The 16,835-nt window shown below is 45.7% G+C and overlaps 1 protein-coding gene across 1 annotated transcript in view; it reads right to left on the bottom strand.

The window, feature by feature from the left end:
- ASB18 (ankyrin repeat and SOCS box containing 18) overlaps positions 1-16,835 on the bottom strand; it is a 59,661-nt gene that overhangs the window by 14,321 nt on the left and 28,505 nt on the right. The window lies entirely within an intron of this gene.

Genomic DNA, 16,835 nt, shown 5'->3' with positions numbered 1-16,835 from the left:
AGCCCCCATCCCCTGCCTGCTCCCCCAGCCTCCTGCCCTCCGCCCGCTTCCTTAGCCCGCCATGGCTGCCCTGCCTGCCCCAGCTCCTGGCCCTTTAAAGAAAAGCCCCAGGAGTCACTGGGTACTGCCAGGTGGGGGGTGATCCCCACTGCCCTCCACTGCCCCATGCTGCATGGGGGGCTCTGCCACGAGCCCCCCAACTCCCCCCTCACTCTCCCAGCCCACCCCATGGGTGCCCTGCCTGCGCCAGCTCTGGCCCTTTAAGAAAAAAAACATACAGAGAAAAGCCCTGGGACTCAGCGCTCCTGCAGTGGCCTTGGGGCTTTGGGGAGCTTGTGCAGAGCCCCTCCATGGGCAGTGGGGGGCAGCGGAGATCACCCCCTACTGGCAGGAGTGGTGAGTCCCAGGGTTTTCCAGTTATTTTTATTTTCTTTCTTAAAGGGCTGGAGCTGCGGCAGATGGAGCAGCCATGGGGAGGCTGGGGGAGAAGGCATGGGGTCAGGGGGCTCATGCAGAGCCCCTCACACAGTGTGGGCCAGTGGGGATCACCCTCCACCAAGCAGCATCTGGTGAGTTCAGTGTTTTTCAAAGTGCCAGGAGCTGGGGCAGGCGGAGCAGCCATTGCCGGGCTGGGGAGGATGGTTCTGGCTGATTTGGAGATTTGACAGTAGCCAAATCTCCAAATCAGACTCAGCCAAATTGATTCGGGGCAGTGATTCGAATCAATGAATCAAACCACTGTCCCCTGAATCGGCTGAATCCAAATCCAAAGCGAATACTAGCCGCTTTGCACAGGCCTAGTTCCTTGCCCGGGGGCACCTCCCCTGCAGGACCTGGGTTCCCAGTAACTCCCGGTTCTTCTACTGGGGCTGTTGATCTGGCCTCTTGGTCCCCGCACCATCTCAGGCCTCCTGAAGCTGTTGGCCTCGAGCTGGGGGCCCTTCCCTCTGAACCCTGCTGCGCTGGGCACCTAGGGAGCTCCTATGGGAGCCAAGCCCTCACTGGCTCTGGTTCCCTGGCCTCACGCTGGGGGTCTTTCCCTTTCCTGGACCCTGCTCTGGGCACCAGGGCTCTTTTAGTTCAATGCTGAACCACACTGCAGGGCTATGGCTATGTGGCCTAAAGCCTGGGTGGTGGGGATGGGGAGGGGCTAACTTGAGCAGCTTCAAGCTGCTCTTGGGGTCGACTCTGTGCACCGACCTGCACACTGTGTGGAGCCCGAGCAGCCTCTGCTCCCAGGGCCAGCTCCCTATGCGCCAATCCATGTACCACCCCAACCGGTGGCTTGCCGGGTTCACAGGCTCAAGCTGCCTTGCCATGTGCCGATTTGTGCCCTATTGAGGTTCAGGCAGGGCCCTGACAATGGTCTCTCCAGAGCTCCTCTCTCCTCGCCATCCCTCGCTGCGTCTCTCTCATGTGGCTCATGCCGCTCCTTTTATTCCCTCAGGGGGCTCCACTCCCTGAAGTCCAGCAGACCTGCAGTTTGCGGGTCCCAATTAGGTCTGGGTGCTCGTCACCCCCTCCCTTCAGGGAAGGGGCAGTGCCAGCTCCTCCCAACTCTTCCCCGATTGGTGGTTGGGTTCCACCAATCGGAATTAAGAATCCTCTGCCCAAGACGCAGTGGGGGGCTTGAGCGGCTGAGTCTGCCACAACTGCATGAAGTAACACTGCTGTGTCTGGAAGGTGATCCATTCACAAGTGATCAACCTGCCCAGCATACACACTGCTGAGGACAGGCCAGGAGATGTCTACCTGGTGGGATGGCCTCAGGTACTTGACATTTTCAGTAAACACTCCTTGTTCAATGGTTCAGTTCCTGCTCAATGTCTGAAGGGCAGTGAGTTTAAAAGCTGTGAGTATTTAGATTTGTTAAATCTCCTTGGGAGTTTTTCAGTTCCAGTCCCTTCCATTGGCTCCCAAGAAGCTGTCTGAATCACTAGCTTTTTTGAATTCCTCCTTAAAAATCCCAGCATGAAATGATCCCTGAACACTACATCATGGTAGGGTTGTTGGTCTCTTTGTTTTTCTTGCCTGGCAGAGATGTGGCTGTGCCAGCAATGGCCAGCCGAGAGATGGGTATGGGATGAGGATTCTGGCTTCCTCCTCCTAGAAAATACCAGGCAGGAAGGGAAACAGTCATAGAAATCTCTATGCCCCCTTTCAGAAGTTATGGTAGGACCAGGGAATGGGAGTATCAGGAATAGGGAAGGGAAGGTGAGAACTTGATGGAGTTAGTGGAAGCTGGAGAATGCAAATGGGAATTAGAGAGGATTATGGTAAGCAGGTTATGCTTTTCATTGACAGACTGATTGGAATATTGACTCATGTACCCAAACTTCTAGATTTTTCAGACTTTCAACTTTAATGGTTTTGAAACATGGCAAATACAATTCATTCCCTATATGTCACAGCTGTGACTAGCAGTTAGCCAATCCCTTGAGCTTTGGTGACTCTGCTGCGGGTATGAACTGGCCATGAATGCAGTTAGACTAAAAAGCCAAGACAATTTTTAACTATAAAAGGAATGAGGTTCTAGGACAACTTCCCAAATAGTGCGGGGCAAAAAAAATGAACAGCTTTCACGATCAGGTTTGAAAAGGGAAAGTGTTACATGGCTGTCCATGGTAATAGGACAATCTTACTATATGAGAGTCTGCCAGGGCCCTTTTAGCCCCTAGTCCTTCGATCCAAAGAGCATTCCAGGTCCAGGGTTAGAAGCTGTTGTCTTTTCTTCCTCCAGTGCAAATTACCTTTATATCCCCAGGTGTTAGATGTTAAGGCCAAAACTGGATGATTGTTGAATGTGTGGGGCAAGTGTACTGGGCTAGCATTTTGGGTTATGAGGTGAAAGGGCACAGGTTTGAAAGGCTTGTGAATACATAATACACACCCGAGGCATTTTACAAATGTTGAGTCTATAAGTAGGTGTCAGTGCTTGGGCCATGGTCTTTAGATCAGACCTGTCTGCATCCAATCTGTTATGGTTTTTCCTATGGTGGTTTCTCTTTTTGTGTGAATGAGGAGCCTCAGGCAACAAAGCTGCAAGACTTCTGTTCTCTTGTTGCGATCTGTGGCATTTGGGAATTGGCCCAGATTCCCTGTGGGATGATGCTCTAGCTGAGGACGTGTCATTTTTTGGGATCTTGTCATCCTCACACTGGCCAGCTACTGGATGTTGTTCTTGTAGGAAGTTATCTTGTCACAAATGGTCTTAAAACCAGCAGACTAGATGGTGGAAAATTGTCTGCTTAATAAGTCTTCTAGGACCTTTGTACATGCAACAAAATTGGCTTTTGAAGTGGCTTAAATGCCCTTTTGCACTGCTTTAATGGCATTGTTGTTTGCACGCTCAATGGCATATTCCACTTTAAATGACTTTGTAATGTAAGAAGGTAAAATATCTCCAATGTGTTTAATTTGCTACCTAATAAAATGCAACAGTGCACAGGGCACTGGAAGCCAACATGCTCGGGGAAACTCGGGCTTGGTGGGCTTCCAGTGCCCCATGCACTGTCCCTGCTGCTTTCTCCCACTACCAGCACATCCAGCTGCTCTCCTGCCACCTTGCTGCTCTGTCTCAGGGGCAAGCCAGCTGTTCCTGGGTGGTCCCAGGTGGCAGGGATGGTGCAGGGGTGCTGGAGCTTATGTCAGGGGCTGTGCAACTTGGCAGCATCTTGTGCAGCCAGGCTCAACTGAAGGGGAAAAAAAGAAGTGGCAAGAAGCCTCATTTTTAAAAATTATTTATTTTTCTCCCAGAGCCTGCCTGCCTGAAGTGCGTGGGGGCCTGGTGCTTCCCTCTGCAGCTGCAGGGGGGCCAGTGCTTCCCTCTGTGGCTGCGGTGCCCCCGGGACTGCCTGGGCTGGATGCCAGGTGGCAGGTGCCACCTGGGTGGTGCTGGCGCCACTGCAGAGGGAAACATCGGCCCCCCTGTAGCTCAGGGACTGCTTGACAGACCGGCAGCTTGTGCCCCACCCCACCGTGGGAAAGGCAGGTAAGCTCTAAGGATCAGGCCCCCACCCTTGTGTATATCCCATGGGGACTTAGTTCAGTTTAGTTCTCCCAAAATTGAAATGGTGGAAATGGTGGCTTTTTTAAAACACACCATTTCAATTTAGGGAGAACTAAACCAAATGAAACCCCTGTGGCATGTACAAACACCCCTATAGAGTTTATAGACCATTGTGATCTTAGCATCTTGCCTCAGCCCTAGCTCCTGCACTCCTGGCATTCATGTTTGGCTTCTGATTTCTGACTCTAGTTTCTGACTTTGACTAGCCTCCTGGCTTCCTAATTCTGGTTCTTAGCCTCTATCCAACTAGCCATTGGGGCTGACCACCTGTACCCTGGTCCCTGATGGCCATCTCTCAGCAAGCATTTTGGGCACCACAGGCTAAATGCTTCTGGAAGTCCAGTGTGCATGGGTACAAGCAAGGTTATAAAGCATGCAGTGTGCACAGATGTGCTAGAAAGGTTTTGTCAAAATCACTGTGAGGATGTATTAAACTGTTCCGAAGTCATAGGGGATGATCAACCGTTTCCTGCAATTGATCTGTCTGCAGTTGTTTCATCTCTTGGCATAGACACATCCCTGGAGTGTTATGTAGACTGTCTCTATAACCCACTTCTGACATCTGTGCCTTCAGGCAAGGGTCTGCCTGCGTAGGCTGGAGGTGGGTGGGAGTTTAGAAAGCCAATGGTCTTTCTATATATTCATCAACTCTGAGAAGATTAGAGAATGATTAACAGCTGAAAACATTCAGACCACTGCCCTGACCTTGATTTAGCACTATGTACAGTAGTACTGAGATGGAGTAACTCAAGTTGGTGTGTGTTTCTATGGCTACAAAAGGCAAGGTGCAGGGACTGACATTTAAAAGGTGTTCCCTACTCATTTTTTATTTTCCTATTTAAGTGGTCACCTTATTTTCAGAAGACAGTTGTAGGGAGATGTGGGCTGCAACTTATTCTGTGGCTTTCCAGCTGCAGCATAACTTGATCTGCACTAGAAAAGTCTATTTCCACATTACTGAAAGGGACATGCATGTGGATAAGCCATTTTCTGTAATGTGGGATCAATGGGGGAGCAGACCTATGCCCTGTGAAGTAAAGCCCTTATTGGAAAGAAAAACAGAGTGTTAGTGGCAATGATCCACCAGAAGTAACTCCCCCCCCCCCGCTTTCTTTTTCTTGGGCCAAGTCCTCTAGTAGGTAGGGGAGGAGGGAGGGAGCTTTGGAGCTTGTGGGGACTTTCGGTCTCTCTTTTTTCCTGTAGAATCCGATTGAGGTCCCTGGGGGGTCTTGCCCCAGTACTGACTGTAGGTGTTCGCCTGTCATGTGTGCTTAGGGGGTCCACCTTTTTATGTTTCAAGACTATGAGTTGCAAGTGGTGTATAGTACTGCTTGCAAGTTGTTTGGCAGTGTCTGCTGTTTCCAAGAATCAAAGAGATTGTGATTTGTTTTTTTTAAAAGGCTCTCTCTCCCCCGCACTATCCATAAACCACCAACAATAAAACCCCAAACCTGTAACAGAAGTGATCTTGAAATTTCCAAAGCGTAATTTCAGAGCTGGAAGGCTGTCATAAACCCTTGGACAACAATGGGAGACATTCTCTCCCTTCACGGTTTTACATTCACAACTGGAATATATTCTGACAAACAGAAGGGGGTTAAAAATAAACAGTCCACACCAATGTTTTTTTTAGTGCAAGTAAATGAAAGTGATAAGCCAGTCTAAATGAATCAAAATGACTGCTACTTCTTCTGCTAGAAGTTGACGTTGTAGCTGTCTTAATGGTGACACAGTGGCAAAACAATGTCAAGTCCTGCATTACACGTAAAGGGCAGTTGGCAATGATGCTAGGACAAGTGGCTGTGCTGTGTTTAGCAAAGCACACGGGATTTCTTTTAGATGAGTAGGAGGAGGTGGTGGTGGGGGGAGACCAACGCCTACTATATGCAAGACCTTGAATATGTTACAGAATGTCGATTCCATCATAAACAGTGGGCTGAGAACTGGACCCAGCTGCATGGCATTTGTTACCTAGTGTATCTTTCTACCTCCAAGTCAGTTAAGTCTACAGAGGTATTAACCTACCCTTGGAGCTCAGCCATTAAAGGTTCTCTGCTTAAGCGTTGTTGTTTTTTGGCTATGCGGTACACACACATCTTTGCTCAAGTATTTTAAGTGAAGCTCAGTGCTGCTATTTAACAGAAATAAGACTTCCTCAGATCCAGCCCGACTCATGCAAGCTTTTAGCACTTTTTCTTCCTTTTCCTCCCCCCTGTACACTTTGTTTTTTGTGACAAACAATATCTGACTGACTCGTGATCATTTGAAAGACTAGCGAATTCCTAATGAGAAATCTCTCTCCCTCTCTCTTTCTTTCTGCTTTTAGTAAAGGGATCTATTTCCAGGGAAATAGGCTTCTCACGTGGCACAAATGGATGTAGTTCCATTTCAAGTGGAGGCTCTAACCCTTTGTTTTTCAGGTGATCTCCAAAGGAAAAATACACTGATCACAGAACTGTGGTCCCAGTTGAGGAAATCCACTGTTTGGCATGTGTGTTGTGTGACCAAAGGAGGCAAATCTCTTATTGCCTCTGGTTCTTTAGCTCCAGCTTTACAGTCTCTTGTTTAGCCCTGGAGGTCCCTGGTTCAGTCCCCAGTGTTTGTTAAGGTGGCAGCTGCCTGCCACATAGTGGGAAGTCATCTGGAATTTGCACTGGCAGTGTGGGCTTCAGCTGCTCAGGGTGAGCTTTTCTCTTTCTAGGGAAAGTACCAGCTAGTGCATTACATACCCACTTTGGTGCCTGACCCACAGAGGATACAGAGTGCTTGCTGCTCTCCATTTGAGTCTCGCTGGTTCATGTTTAGTGAGCTGTGTTTTCATCTGTGGAATTCCCATGTTTAGTCACTAATGTTGGCCCAGAAGGGGGCAATTCAGTTTGTATTTAAATGCTTTCCTGAACTGTAGGCAATAAGGTTAGGTATTCCATTAAGTCTCTAGGGGCATACTCAAGATGTAAATACAGTATAAGCTAACCTGTAAAAATTGTTTGTAGGTCCCATGAAGTCAGCTGTCTGGTCCTGAATTGGTCACTGATTCTCGCAGTGAATTTTTCTGGCATCTAACAGCTAGCAGGAAAGTCTGCTTGAGTACTGAGATAGCCCCCCAAAAACTTGGGCAAGTTCTGGGATTTCCCCAACCTGGTATAGGGGTATATTATTATTATTATTATTATTATTATTATTATTATTACTGAAAAATTCTAAGGACAGAATGTAGTTTGTGGTGTAACCAGTAAGTAAACATAGTAACACATGGCAAAATTGGCTGATACAACTTGTTTCTGTTCTTACAAGGGGATGTGTTAATGTGCATGACCAGTATATACAGTCCCAGAACTGCATGCTTTGCTTACAGGACTCTGAAGGGAAGAACAAGATTTGCATAGTGCAGTGGGGAGGTAAGCTGTTGTCATATTAGCTGACCTGGGAGGAGATTAATTTTTCTTCCTTCCCCACCCCTTTTTTTCTTCTCTTTGCTATATGGACCTGTAAGGCTGCATGTATCAGACATTTTTCCCCTTTTAGGGTCAAAAGCCCTGGGGCCGGCCAGCCATGCAAAATGATCATTTCAGTACACCTGTGGCTTGTTCATGAGGATTGATAGAGGGCACCTGACCCCCTTGCCCTGGGGATGCAGAAGTTGGAAGTGGTGAGAAGCTTGGGGAAGGGAGTGGTAAGGTGCTCCTGAAGGAGATGTGTGGAAGGAAGCCTAGGAAGATAGCCCCGAGGCACTGAGGACAAGCTCATGGTGAGCAGATTGCATTTAGCTTGAGGCCTTTCTTAAGTGCCGCAGAGGTGGAAGGGACTTCAGAGAGAAACCATAGGTTTTTCCACACCAAAAAAAGAGCAGACTTGAAGAAGACCTGAGGAGGGAAGGAAGACCTAGTTTTGAGGACTAGTACTGCTTGGGATGTTGATTGTTTCATCTGAGAGTTTAAGGAGGTTCTTGCCCAAGAAGGGGTGTGACTGAGCATGACCTAGCTAGAAGGCTGAGTGACAGAAGAGGCTGATGATCCCAAAGCCCAGAGTGGAGTTGTCAGACAGTGCCATAGACAACAAAAGTCTATGGTGTTGTTTCAACCATTGGGGGTATAGGGGTGCACTAGGTAGCTAGTTAAAGCCTCCTCTGCTATACCATTACTGCTGCTCATGTTAGCATTAGGTCTGTTCCTATGTGGCATAGTGCTGGGAGGATAGGGGGAAGGTATGGAAATAGCATCCTTGCTTGTACAATAGCTAACCCTAACTCAGCGGCTGGTATGAGGGAGTCTTGAGTGGGCTGGCTGGTGCTGCCAGCTGGTGTAAGGCTCATCTCTCAGGCAGACTTAATGTCCCAGGCAGGAGCCCCAGCAAACATGCTGCACTGTTCCATCTGTACTGCCTCCTGAACTGGAAGCAGTTTAGTCTCCTCTGTGCATTGCCCCAGGCAGGATAATTCACTGTGCTTGGCATGGTAGACATAGCTTAAAAATGCTTTATGACTGGTGGGCACTTTGGTAAAGCAGGGCTTAGATTCCAGTCCCTGAGTGCTGGGCATTGTCAAGAGCTTGAGACCAGAACATCAAGACTAGATCCCTATAAAACATCCTGTCCTGCCTTTACTGAGATCAAGTCTGGACAGAGGCATCCCACCTCCAGGGACTGCTGTTCAGGTGGACTAGCAGCTTTCCTACCTCAGCTCTGCTCTGCTTCTGGGGGGTGTAATAGGTCTGCAAGCATTTTAGCTTAACTGCCACGGCTGCTCTTTACTGGAAAGTTAAAAAAAAGTTGAACAGATTGCTAAGTACTCCAGGTTGCCACTCTAGAGAGTGTCAAAAGGGTGAGCTCATTTCTTCATTACAAGATTTTTCTTTTCCTAACATTTTGAAAAATAAACTGTTTTTTTTTGGGGGGGGGGTGTTATTTGTATTGTGTTTTTGGTGGTGGTGGTTTGAGCGTTAACATGGCACTGGAGTCATGTTTTCAAACTTTATCTCTGCATTTGTGAAGGATAGACACTGTCTTTTAACTGAAAATGAGATTCTTACCTGCAGTATAGGTGGTTGCAACAGCTGTATCTGTATCACATAGGTACACAGATATAAACTGTTATGATGTCACTAGTATATATGCATGCCTCTGTGGTGATATAAATATAGTTAATCCATTGTGACTTTAGACCTCCGTTTTTCAAAGTTGCAGTTACAGTGATTTAGCTGAATTGTGTGGTTACGTGAGCATGCAGATGTACCATAAAGATGCATTATAACAGTGTATGCATGGTATTGCTTCCAGGAACAGCTAATTGAAAAAACATTATTTTTTCTTGCTGTAATTTTGCTTATCAAAGTTTTGGGCAAATGCAATTTGTAACAAGAATTTCATTTTGTTTAGTTTAACACATTTACAATTTTGAATTTTCATTTCTCCCTTTGACAAGTTGTGGTAAAATAATAAGAGAGAGAGCATGACTTGGAAAGCCCAGAACCAATCATTCTGGAAGGAGGAGGAAAAAACAAATGCATTAAAGAAAAAGATCAGTTTTGGAAAACCAAAATTTAACTTTAAGTTCTCTTCAGAATTTTTTTAATAACAATTTTTTGTTCAAAATTATTTACAGGTGGTGGTGGTTGTTATTATTTTAACTACCACTGTTGGTAAGAGCGAACTCTTCTATTTTTCTTTCTGTCCCCAGTCAATCTCCTGTGGACTTGATACATGCTCCAATCGTTACTGTTACACCTTTCTTTTTAGCAAAAAGCTTTTGTACATGAAATTAACCATTAAGTCATTAGCCAGCTAGCTAATAATTTAAAGATGTCTGGAATGGAGGCCAGGGTAGATGTGTATAGCTGCTTGATGGAGTGGAGGCTTACCCCTCTCCTAGTGGACATCTGTCAGTCCCTACTCTCTCAAGTTCAGTGGCTTGCTGATCATACAGATGTTTGTTCTCAAAACAGGTTCTTCTACCAAAACCTATTTATCTTTCAAGTTGGATTCATCATCCAGTACTTCTATTTTAACTTTCTTTCATGATATCATTGTCCGTGGGAATGTGGATGTGCTATTTTTCTGAACAGAGGAGCATTGACAGTTGTTTTATGGATGTGTTCATCTGTCCTGATGCCAAAACTCCCATCCAGAACTTCACCATCTCTCACCATGATGTTGTCTGGTATCCCTGATGCTCACATTGCTGTTTCTCTGGTCCAGACAAAATGCAGCTGTTAAGATCATCCTCCTTGCCCATTACTCTGACCCGATACTACCCTATTTGAATCCTTCCATGGATTCCCCCATAGATGGATCCAGGATTTTACAAAGTGGGGTGTTAAGGCAGCAACCTCTGCCATACGGGTGGCTGAATCCCTACTCCCAGACACCTCTTCACCCCACATTGGGGTGGGAAGACCATGCTGCAGAACCAGCAGTTAGGGGCTTTAAGTCTCCTAATCAGGTAACAGTCTTTCTCCTCCTCTGCTCTCAGCACTCCCTCCCATCCCCTCTCTGCTTATGGCACCTCCCCTCCCACTCTTCCTCTTACCCTTTCCACTTACACCTTTGGGCACAGAAGGAGAGACCTACCTGCCACCACCACTGTCCCAGTTGCTCCTGGCCTGCTCCAGCTGGGGCAGTGGGAACTGGTTGCTCAGCTGGGGACAGTAGCAATAGGCAGATTCCCACTCCCTGCATCTGCTTCTGGGCTGCCCTTTCAACTTGCCCCTGGATATCCCTGCTTTATTGGACCTAGTTCAGGCTTCTTCTCATAACCTTGAAGACTCTTCTTACTTCTCTTATACCTTGGTAAACATACTAGCCTGGTCTGCTTGAATGAGCTGGTTGTTCAAGCAGCTCCCTCATATCATTCGATGCACAGTGCCTAATGCATTGAATATCCTGTGTTGACAAATCTCAGAATAGTCGGTGTTCTTAATCCTAGCTTGTAGAGGAGTGACTCTCAGCTGGGGTCTCACTGCACCCTGGTATGCTGCAAACTCCTTTAAAGGATGCCATGAGGTGTAAGTAGGTAAGTGAGGTGTGAAGATATAGGGACAGGTTCAGGCTTCTCCCTGCCTGGCCTCTCTGCAAGGAGGTGAGCACTGTACTAAACAAATTGGCTTTTGACATGGGGTACTGCTCAGTAGGGGTGTGCGAAATGGGCCCTATTTGATTTCAATTTGGCCTGAATTGGGGACAGTGATTTGATTAATTGATTCAGATCACTGTCCCCAATTTGGCCGAATATGAATCTGAAGATTCGATGCTGATTTGGAGATTCAGTGATTTGGCCATAGACACAGCTTTAAATTTTTTTTTAATATGTACCTCGAGGTACCAGGTGCAGCCTGTGAATGCTGTGATACTGGGATGGATGGAGTGTCCGACAGCAGGGGGGGGGGCGGGGCCTGCATGCTCAGCGATTAACCTGGAAGGGGACCAGAAGTAGTTGCTGGAGGGCCCCCCCCCCCGCCGTGGCTCAGTGATTGGCCATGGGGGGACCTCAGGTGCCCCCACAGACCCAGGAGGCACCAGTTGCTGAGCCAGGGGGGGAGGGGGGCCCCAGCACACTCCCCGATGGACCCAGAAGTGGACCAGAAGTGCTTCTGGACCACTTCCAGGTCTGCTGCTGAGCATGCTGGGGAGCCCCCTGTGCTTCTGTGGGACACTCCATGTGCCCCAGCACCACAGCTTTCACAGCCACCTGCTACTTAAAGTTATGTAGAAAAAACTTTTAAAACTGTGTCTGTGTCCAAATTGCCAAATGTTTCCGAATCTCTCCAAATTGATTTGGAGGCTTCTGATTTGTTTCGGAGAGATTATAAAGGGTCTCCTGATTCAATTCGGATTCAGAGGTTTGGCCACCAAATTGGGCTGAATCTCTGCCAGAGTTAATCAGTGACCGAAGCTTCCTACAGCCCTACTGCTCAGTTCACAAAAGCTACAGAAATCTGCCTTAAATCTAAAAAAGCTTGAGAACCGCTGTTGAAGAGTCATTGTACTGCAGGGAAATCCTAACACAAATTACAGGATATTTCTATCCCTTATGGTTGTACAGAAAAGGCTAGAAATTGTGAACTCTGAAAGCTCAAACCAGGGAGCAAATTAAAACTGTTAGGGCTGACTTTTTTTTTTTTTAATGCTTGAGGTTGACAATACTACTCCTTTCTGAACTGATTAGTGAAACCAGTACCTTTTGTTCTGCCAAGATACCCATCAGAAATCTATCAATTAGTATTTACTTGAGAGGTACATGATGAAAGCTGGTGCTTAATTTGAGGAAGTGTGTGTGTACATGTGTACCTAAATACTGTATCCACTTGACTGTCTTTACCCCTTTTCTATGTCACTTAAGTTGGACTAAATTCTATGGGGCTGTGTTCGATTCTTTGGATAAATGCTTACATGGTGCCTGGCACAATGAGGCCTTGAGTTCTCTTGTGGTGGCGTTCCCCACTCATTCGTGGAGCCCCGTGGTGCTTGTTGACTACTTATCTTTGGGCCACATCACCCTTTCTAAAAAGAAAATCTAACAAGATCCAGGAGAAGGGAAAAGTCCTGGGATATGTCCCTGGTATTACCCCTGCTGCGTAGAAGGGTGCATACGTGTATTGTGGTTTTTGGAGGCTGTGACCTTTCCAACCTCATGGATCCTCAGGAGACCCCCTCCACTATGACAGAGGACCTATTGCTGATTGTCCTGTCCTTAGCTGCTCCTTTTGAGAGTGATTCTCACTGCACTTGAATTGTCAGGTCTTCTAGTGCCATGGGTGGGTTTCCAGAATGTATTACTGCCTGGAAACTGAAGGGGACAGCTGGCATACTGGTATGAGGAGCAGACATGTCTCTGCTCTACACTCTCCTCTCACTGGCCTCTAGCTTGTGGAGCTCCTTGAGAAACAAAAGGATAGGGTGAGACGCAGCCACAACACAGTCCTTCCCCCCCCCCCACTTCATTGTGGAAATCACGGGTGTATGAATGGAAGACCTAGCCCTACAGGTAGGTTCACCTGGAATAATACATTCATTAAAAGTCATCCTTTATTTGAAAATGACCATCATTAAGTTTCTGCAAATGCCTCTCCACCTCAGCCTGAAGTGGATAGCAGTTTTCCACAGATCTCAGTAGATGTTTCAGATGTCCTACACCACCTGACTCTTTCTAGGATCCTGTTTTTATTTTTGCCTGGTGCCACGGACAAAGTTGAGAACCTTTTCTCCCCCTCGATTTTAGTCTCAAAAAAGTGATTCTCCTTTAATCATTCCAGCTTTAGCAAAAAAGCAAGAGACAGAGTGTAGTGAATTTAGAGACTCGTCTTACCCCACCATGTTAATTATCTCTGCTGTAAAAAAGAGGTCAAGGAGAGGAACTCTACTAAATAGGGCGAAGTTGGCATGCATGGCTCCTAAAGTGAAGAAGGTAAGAGTGAACTTTACTGGAACTTTTTTTTTTTAAATCTCTTCAAAAAGCTCGTAGATTAAAGCTCTGATATCCTTTTTGTTGAATTCTCATGGATTCTGAAGCTCAAATGGCTGGAAGGAAGCCCAGATAATTTTTTTTTATCCCAGTCACTCAGAGGCTCAAAGGTTTTAAGTCCTGCCCCCATGGTGAATTTCCGACTATACGGGAATACAGAAGAACCCGACACATAGGTGTTCTGGCCATTGTTATCAAGAGGGAGAAAAATAAAATAGCTCTCTATGTAGGTCAATGACCTGCTCTTTATTGTCAGTAAAAAATTAAGGATGACCTAAAATCTACTACTTAAAAAAAAAAAAATCAGGAAAGTAGTCTCCCCTAATCAAAGAGGAAATGTTTATGGTACCTAAAGTGTGACCTCCTCAGTGTCTAACTTTAGCAAAAGTCTTTGCAATTGAAAAGCACTGGTCGAAACCTCAAAACCTGTCTGAAATGTCTATTAATTTTTGATCCTTCAAGGTAGTTGGCTTAGTTATTGTAGAATCACCCGTAGCGCTGCTGTAGTTAAGGGTCTGTCAGCATTTCCATTATAAAGCCCCAATATTCAAGGGCTTATAACACAGCTGTTTCCACGTTGCATCTGTGTGATGGTTGTATTACAGGTTGGCAGCTCACACTCTATTTATTTTTCCCCCCTCATTTCTGCAAAAACGTGTATCTCAGGAAAGGTATTTTTAAGTTGGAGACTGGCTAAAAATAACCCTTGCAAAATCCCATTCATTTTTATGGAGGGGGTGAAGGATCCTTTTTATGTTTTAGACCAGAAATAACACAATTGCCATCTTCTTCCACTAATATTTTTATGGGGTTGCATAAAAAGTGGATTGAGTGTCTAGACAAATAAAAATTAATGATTTTGCAAATCTAAGGCTAAGAATTATTATTATTATTTAGGCCAGGGGCTTTGGGGTTAGGCTTTAGCTTTTGTGCGCTTAAAAAAGAAACTTAGACGTGAATGGGGAAAACTGAGTCCTGAATTAGCTGTTAGGATTCAGTGAGGCCAAAAAAACGCATTTTAACCCATTTCTCTTTTGTAATGTAATTTTTTATTTTTGTTGTGCATAAGCTGCATCACTGAGTTGTTCAAGTATTCAAGTCTGTGATTTGGTTCAATTTTTGTTGGTCTGCAAAAACTAGCATTTATATAAAATGCCTGAGATATTTACATTTGAAAACTGTCTCCCTCAGCTTGCAGCTGCTTTTTTATGGAACCTTTACTTGCAAAGTATCTAACATCTGGCCTGTAATACTTTTGTTCTGTAGTGTTATCTTGGATTCACAACCTAGTTCTGTTTAGCCTCTCTGTCTGTTTAAAGGGATAGGTCTGAATCAAGGGTGGCCTTTCATTTAAACTGGCAGGCAACTAAGTTCACTACAGCTGTAAGCAATGTTACTAGGATATCAAGGTAGTCTAGCTTTTTAAAAACCTGATTTCCAAGGTTTAATGATTCAGTCACTTAAAGTCACACTGGGCTGAAACTAGTCACAAATCACAGCTAGCATTAATAACAGTTGTACTAATGTCTTAAGCCATGACATCTCTTCTGCTCTAACAAGGGGCAGATACACACACTTCCTGAGGTTCCCTTACTTTGTTTCCAAGTGGGACTAGAATCAGCGTAGTCCTTGATGCAAGACAAAGAGATAACCTCTTCTGAATTCTTCTTACATCTCCATCTACACACAGGGCTCCCCCATGCCTAAAGGAATTCAGTGCCAGGAGAGTGCTTACAGTGTTTCGATGATCATACCCAAAGGAAAATAAATAGCCCATTAGAAAAGGATGTCTCAAAAACCTCCGTGGGGCTCCCTGGTAGCACCATGTTAATCGGCACATTTCATGGCATCCACATCATGTGCAAGCTGTAGCCCTCACCTGTCATGCTGCAGACTGTGCTGGTCCTTTATCTACCCTTGGGAGATGAAAGATGTAGCCGCTTTCTACTATCACTGCCTCTGCTCTGTGGATTCCTGTCTCTGGGGCCCCTGTGCAAATAGTTGTGGGGTGGCCACTGTCTTGGCCAACACACTGAAGGCTGAATCTGTGAGCTCCAGAGTCGATAAAAAGCACAGATTGCTACAGCTTAATCCAAAGAGCTGAGGTCCTATAGTTGGGGGATCTGTAGGATTGGCCAGAACAGACTTACAATGCTCATCAGTGGGTTACAGATACTGAATATGGCTGTTTTCTCTCTGTCTCATCTATGATTATACCAGATGAGAATAAGTGCAGTTCTCCTTACACATTAAGTAGCAGCATCCTCACCTGGCTCTAACCTCAGCTGGATAGTCATGTGATCTGCTTTGTGTTGTTGCTCACATCTTTGCCTTGATGAAGGGAGGAAAATCCTGTTGTGAAGAGTTTTAGAGATATTGGAGAAGGGTGTATACCTCCTGGAATCTGAGAATTCCTAGCAGTCAAACTGGAGAGAAGGACCCTTGGTTTAAAAGTGTGATCAGATCTAGACTTCTGGAAATATTAATTCTGGTTAAGGAGTTTTTTTGAGATGCTGGGAGGAGTGGAGAAAGGTAGAGGGAAGGATGTAAAGATACATGTGTGTTGCTTTGTATCTTGTAGTCATAAGCTAAAGAGCAAGAATGTGGGCAAGGTTGTAGGCAGGAGAAACGGAGTCACTATGTGAGAATAAAGGAAACAGAAATTCTTGCCAAATTCTCTCTTCATTAGTAAAAGACAGGTAATGCTTTGTCATTATCATGTGGCAAGAACTGCTTTTATAAAACAGGTCTTTTTAAACTCCTTAAATACTTGTCCTTTTTGAAGACTAATAAGGTACCAATGTAATAAGTAGTCTTTAGGCAAAAGGTCTTTCTGAAGTCCATGGACATCTTTACATGTGCTCTGGGAGTGTGTGTGGGTGCTTTAATTAGAGTGGCTCTGACAGTCACTCTAATTAAAGTGCCCGCAGCATCTTGTATATTCAGCATTTCACATTTCAAAGTGGCAGCGGGGGCACTTTAACCAGGGCTTGTTGAACAAGCTTTAGTTAAAATGCCCCTGCCACCATTTTGAAGTGCAGGGACACTGAATACGTGAGATAGGGAGGCTGATGGAATGCGCTAATCGGCACGCTTCGGTCCGATGTGCTGTAATTACAGTGCATCAGAGCAGCATCCCTGCATGTCTACAGGCACCCATGTGCCTAATTTCCCCTCTGTTGTTACCAGTTTGCTACCAGTGCAGCTGCACTGATGTTAGTGGAATAATTCCAGCAAGCAAGTCAGGAATAAAGGAGAGGGAGAATTGAGATCAAGAAAAGGTTTTAATTTTTTATTTTTTTTAAGTGAAAA

The sequence above is a fragment of the Gavialis gangeticus genome, unplaced genomic scaffold (assembly GCF_001723915.1).
Source record: "Gavialis gangeticus isolate Ggan-Ray unplaced genomic scaffold, GavGan_comp1, whole genome shotgun sequence".
NCBI classification, from domain to species: domain Eukaryota; kingdom Metazoa; phylum Chordata; order Crocodylia; family Gavialidae; genus Gavialis; species Gavialis gangeticus.
This window is presented reverse-complemented; position numbering and strand designations above follow the sequence as displayed.